Source organism: Nycticebus coucang, chromosome 1 (genome assembly GCF_027406575.1).
Source record: "Nycticebus coucang isolate mNycCou1 chromosome 1, mNycCou1.pri, whole genome shotgun sequence".
NCBI lineage: Eukaryota > Metazoa > Chordata > Mammalia > Primates > Lorisidae > Nycticebus > Nycticebus coucang.
Genome location: NC_069780.1, coordinates 149,355,336 through 149,361,335, shown reverse-complemented (window position 1 = coordinate 149,361,335; position 6,000 = coordinate 149,355,336).

Below are 6,000 nucleotides of genomic sequence, written 5' to 3'. Positions count from 1 at the left end.
AAATGGTTTGTTTGTTTTCTCTTTACTAAACTTTAGGGGTAGTGAACACATAAAATGCAACAGGAATTATAGACACCTGAGTTTACATTCTGTTTTACCTCTGTGACCTACAAAAGCTATTTCCTCTGACTCTCAATTTGCTCATCTTTAAAACTGCCGCAGAGGGAGGTGTGCTGCTATCTCCTGCTCACCTCTTTCTGTGCCCTTCTCCACAAGGCTCTGACTTAGGGAGCTGAGGACAGGAGCTGCCCCCACAGGCTCCAGCTCCGGATTCTGATGGGGCTCAGCCAAAGTGGAGCTAGCAGGAGGCAGAGGGTGGAGGATTGATTGTTTGCTTCCACTACAGACTCCATTTTCAGCAGCACTTTCTCCTAGCTCCAGTAAATGTTCTTTTCCTAGGCCTTGACCCTTTGGGCTAGAACTTTTCACTGGTTCCCTGCTGCTTATATTCCCAGGGCACTGTGTTCCCCCTCTGTTGGTCTCACTCACACTGCCTGTGGTTCTGTAAATAGTCCCTTTATTAAATTGCTTCAAATTACCCACTATGGCCATGCTATCTTTTTCTGTCAATACAGAAGACAATCGTATTTACCTCTGATCAGTGTAAACATTAATCTAAACTGTGTGTAGTATCTAGCACAGTGAGTCTCAGACAAATACAATCCTCTCCCTCTCTTCCTTCTACTCCAGCCTTTCCTAAAGTCATGGTGTTCATCTATGCTACTGTGGAATTTGCACTTAATGGAACTTTTAAGTTTAATAAACTTCTACTTGAAGAAGTCTTTGCTATTACAAAGGAAAACTATTGTTTCTGCATGGGTCATTAGCAAATAAAATCAAGGAAATGAATCTTCCAAGAAGTCATGTCAATATGAAGAACAGTGTATTTCAACTATAATTGTTTCAACTAGAATTAAATATGTGCTTTATAAGAATGTGGTATCCCTCCCCCCCCCCCCCAGGAGCACATACACCCTCAGACTATGAAGGGACTAAAGGAACAAATAGAATTAAAAATAAGTTGTGAGGGTCATATTTATTGGGCATTAATAATACCTCTGTGGATGCAATGTTGTTTACAAAAATTTTTTTTGGAAATCATCGATAATAATGCTAACTCCCTTGTGACAAGGAGATTAACCAAGAATTAACTGTGACTGAATAGTTCCTGAGAAATGATTGCATCTCCTTTTTTTCTGACAGGAATCATAGAAGAATGAAGTTTTCTCTTCACAGTACAGGTGGCTAGGCCTGGGAGTCCTTCTGAAGCTTTCCCTTCTGGGGTGGTGAACAGCCAGAAGGAGAAGTAATTAGCTGTCAAGGGTATGTTGGCAGGAATTTCCTGGACATATCTTTGTCATTAAAGGCTTACTTCTATGTAATTAATTAAACAGGATAGATCAATGAGAAAATTGATCAACAGAGGTACTGTCATTATAGATTGAAGAGGTATCCCCTGAGGTGGGCAGAACCCCTGCAACCTAGAAAGGGAAATGAGGCAGAGACTTGGGAAATGCACAGCCTCTGTGAGCCTGCTTGCCTGTCTGTGATAGGCTGTGACAATGGCACCAGGCTCATACCTTCCATGGTTGCCGCATGCTGCTCCTCTTATCAAGAAGTGGAGTCCACCTTTTAACGCTGAGCTGAATAGTGACTTCTTCTGGCCAATATAATGCAGCAGAAATGATGCCGTGCTAGTTCTGAATCTAGGCCTCAAGAAGCCTTGTATGTGTATGAGTTTCTGCTTTATCTCTGGAACCCTACAAACCTGCCAGGTGTACGAACCTGAGACACACACTGGAAGATCAGAGACACGTGACCCTGTCCCTGTCCCAATAGCCAATCTACAAGAAACAGAGCGATTTTGCTGATCGCAGGGGCATATATGACCCCAATCAAGTCAGAAAAACTGCTTGGCCAAGCTCGGACCAAAGCGCCATTCCAAAGAATCATTAACTACAAATGGTGGTTACTTAAATCACTAAGTTTTGGTGTTGTTTATTGCACAGAAAAACTAACTGATACACTGTGTGCTTGGTCTTGGGACTTGAATCAGGATCTCTATGGCATAGCTTGGCATGGGGAAAATGGAGCTACCTGACTGCAAATGGGCCCTGTTGGCTTGAAAAGAGCAGCATTAACAACCAGCAAAGGTGTTGGAGAGGCCCAGTAGCCGTCATTTTCCTGTCCATACCGGGCTTCCCATTGATACTGGATCTTATGACATCTTCACCTGTGAGGACTAGGATCAAACTGAATTTTAAAGAAAAATAATAAAACTTTACTTCTGAAGCTTAATTGTCAAAGTTTTAAATAATAATATTTAAAATACTTCTCAACCCCTTATCTGAAGGGGGTCAACTTTTCTTAAATCTTGTATCCTGTTTCTCAATCAGCAAAGGAGTGAGAATTATCAGATCGCATATCTTTCTGAATGAGATATTTTACTTCTAATTTGTAGTAATTCATGTGGAGTAATTTCATGATTTTTGAGCAAAGGCATGGTCAAGTTATGAGCAAGCAAAGAAGTGTTCAACTTCAAAGTAGTGATTGTTGAAATATTGAGGGGTTTTGATTATTGAAATATTATTTACAAAGAACTCTGGACTAGAACCCATAAAAATTATCTGTTAGTCCTGGTTCTGGATAACCAGATACTAATAATGTGAATTCAGGTGCGTTGTTACTCATCTTTAGGCCTTGGTTTCTTTACCTGAAAACTAATAAAGAAAAACGAAATAATCTTTAGGCTCCTTGAAGGTCTCCTAGCCAAATCTCTCATTCTACATTTATAATTAGATGACCTTCTTAAAGATATCTAGAGGTATAATTTACTCCTCATAGAATATCATTGAGCTGATTATTCTCTCTTTAAAGCAGTTACAGACAAGAGGGAGGAGGCAGCTAATCAGGACTGCTTTGTGTTATCTCTGCCACTGATACTTTGTCTAGCTAGCCATTCCCTATTTATATATCTGGGCTCTTGAACTAGTTTGTAGCCCCCTTCAGAATGAAGATGGTAGCTTATCCTTTCTGACTCCATTTTAAATTTTAATAGGTAAGCCTGAATGTGATTTAATGAAAAGTATCGATACACACACTATTTGATTACATTAATAAATTTCAATATACTTCCAGAATAGCTGTCTTTTTTCCTAATATTTGTATTGGTGTTAGATGACATCCACTTTTATTAGGAACCTAATTCTTTCTCTTCACTGGACTTGACTCCAGGGTGTAGGCTTAGTTTAGTGCCACAGGTGGGCAACTCTAGGCATCTGTTCTGCTGAAGTCATGCAGGCTGACGGTCGCCTGTGCTCTGGCTGGGTGTCAACAGCATGGTCTCCCAGCTTATTGCATCAACTCTACAATCTTGCAAGTCTTCTAAGATGCTGCTGAGGGCCACTCTCTGTTCCAGTGCCAGTATGTTGTACTGCCTGTCTTTGGACAAGTCAAAGTCTGAGAGTTGGAGGGTTTAATGTCTAAACTCCACCTAGTCAAGTCATATCTCAATTTCAACATTGTTAGCAAAGTTTGCAATAGCTTTAGGAAAGTAATGATTTTTTTTGAAGTAATGATAGCTATCACTTGGGAGATAGATCGTAGTTTAATGAAGATATAGAGCGCATGACCCCAACTCAAGGATACCAACATAAAACCAGTAGCTACATTAGTACCTTGTATGAAATGTGAGGGTCATTGCTCAATACGCCTCTGTTTTTCTCATAATTTGCATAATTTTTTTATTTGAAAACTATCTTCTACGAGCTGAAAATACAATATATGCACTTTACCAGAAGATCCAAATTTGATACAAATCTCCTTGATAATATCATTAGTGAATCATATAAATTTGTATTATCTGAATTCATTGACAGTTTTCAAATTAAAACATTTTGTTTAAAAAGAGGTAAGTAAAACAAATAAAATGTTTTAGAAAGTAAAAGATGTAAGTAACCCTATAATTCCAGGAAAGCGATATGTGTAGTGTTCTAATTCCTAAGTAAGGTCAGCAACAGCAACCACATGCAGCAAAACTTCTTTGTAAATGATTATAAACTATGCCATTTTTAAGCAACATTACCTTTCATTAGAAAAACTATGTGTAGGAGTCTGGGGCTTTGACATCACAAAGTCTCAAAGCTGCAGATGCTGGTGTGGATGTGGAGAGAAAGGAACATTTTTACACTGTTGGTGGGACTGCAAACTAATGCAGCCTTTTTGGAAGGAAGTATGGAGAATCCTTAACTCAAATTTGACCTCCCACTTGATCTTGCAATCCTATTACAAGGTATTTACCCAGAAGAAAAAAAATCCTTTTATCATGAGGACATTTGCATTATACTGCTTATCACAGCTCAATTTACAATCACCAAAATGTGGAAACAACCTAAATGCCCACCGACCTAAGAATGGATTAACAAGCTGTGGTATATGTATACCATGGAATACAATTCAGCCACTAAAAAAGATGGAGACTTTACATCTTTTGTATTAATCTGGATTGAGGTGGAACACATTCTTCTTAGTAAAGCAACACAAGAATGGAGAAGGAAGAACCCAATATATCAATATGTTCTATTCTTTCTTTCTCTCTCTCTCTTTTTTTTTTTTTTTTGTAGAGACAGAGTCTCACTTTGTCACCCTCAGTAGGTAGAGTGCTGTGGCATCACAGCTCACAGCAACCTCCAGCACTTAAGCTTAGGCGATTCTCTTGCCTCAGCCTCCTGAGTAGCTGGGACTACCGGCACCCACCACAATGCCCAGCTATTTTTTGTTGTTGTTGCAGTTTGGTCGGGGCTGGGTTCGAAACCACCACCCTCAGTATATGGGGCTGGCGCCCTATTCACTGAGCCATAGGTGCCACCCCCAATGTACTCTATTCTAATATAAAGGCAGTAGAAGTTCTAAAACAAGGTGGGAGGCGGGGGAATGAGGGAGCCAGGAGAGGGGAGAAGGGGACTTGGGAGTCTCACAGTGTATGGCACACCTCTTGAGGGTGATACACAATTATAAGAGGGGCTTTACCTAACAAATGCAATCAGTGTAAACTAATTCTTTGTACACTCAGTGAATCCCAAACAAGAAAAAAAATGTTGGGGGCTTTGAAATCAGATAATCCTGAGCTTTAAATCTTGGACCAGCATCATAGTTGCTAGGATTCCACAGGCAAATCACTTAGCCTCCTCTTAACCTCTGTGTTAGTTTTCTTCTTTGTTAAATAAGGTCAATAGTACTAACCTTGCAATGTTATTGAGGATTGAATGAAATAATATAAACAGTACCTACACCACTCACAGAGTGGGTGTTAAACATCACATTTATGTTACAGAAAGGATCATATTCCTCATATTCAGTTGAAGTGTACTTATTTTTTTTACAAGCACTTGACTTATACTGATTATTTATAATCTTGGAAACATCATAAGCAATATTGACTTAAAATAATTTTTCCATTTAATTTTTAAAAATCAGTACCACCATGGGAATACTTAATTTCCTCTGAAGGGAATCTAAGAAAATCAATAGAATTTCTTAGTATGGATTCTGCACAGAGTTGAAATCAAAGCCAATCCCAATACCGGAGTCAGACAAAGGTAATGGGGTCAAGCTAGAAAAACCTCCTGCTTGATTACAGATGGTCTCAGAAATATCTAAGATTACACACCTAGCCACATCCTTGAACTGTGGATTTAAGTAAGGCTTGCTTGAGGGAGGAAGTGAATTCCCAGGGGCATTCTTATCCCTTCCACTAAGTCTCAGAGATTTTATTTGTCAGCTCAACAGAGAGACGGTGATAGTGGTGAAAAAAAAAATCTATTGCTATTTTTTGACTTAACTAACCTCATTATTATTAATTAAAACTTAACGAATTATCCTTGTTCTTGGCTCTGTTCAGGCCAAGTAACCAAATGAAACAAGTAAAGCTGACAAAGGTCTGGATTGATACCAAACTGAACAATAGGTAAGCCAGATACACACAAACAACAAAGTGAATAC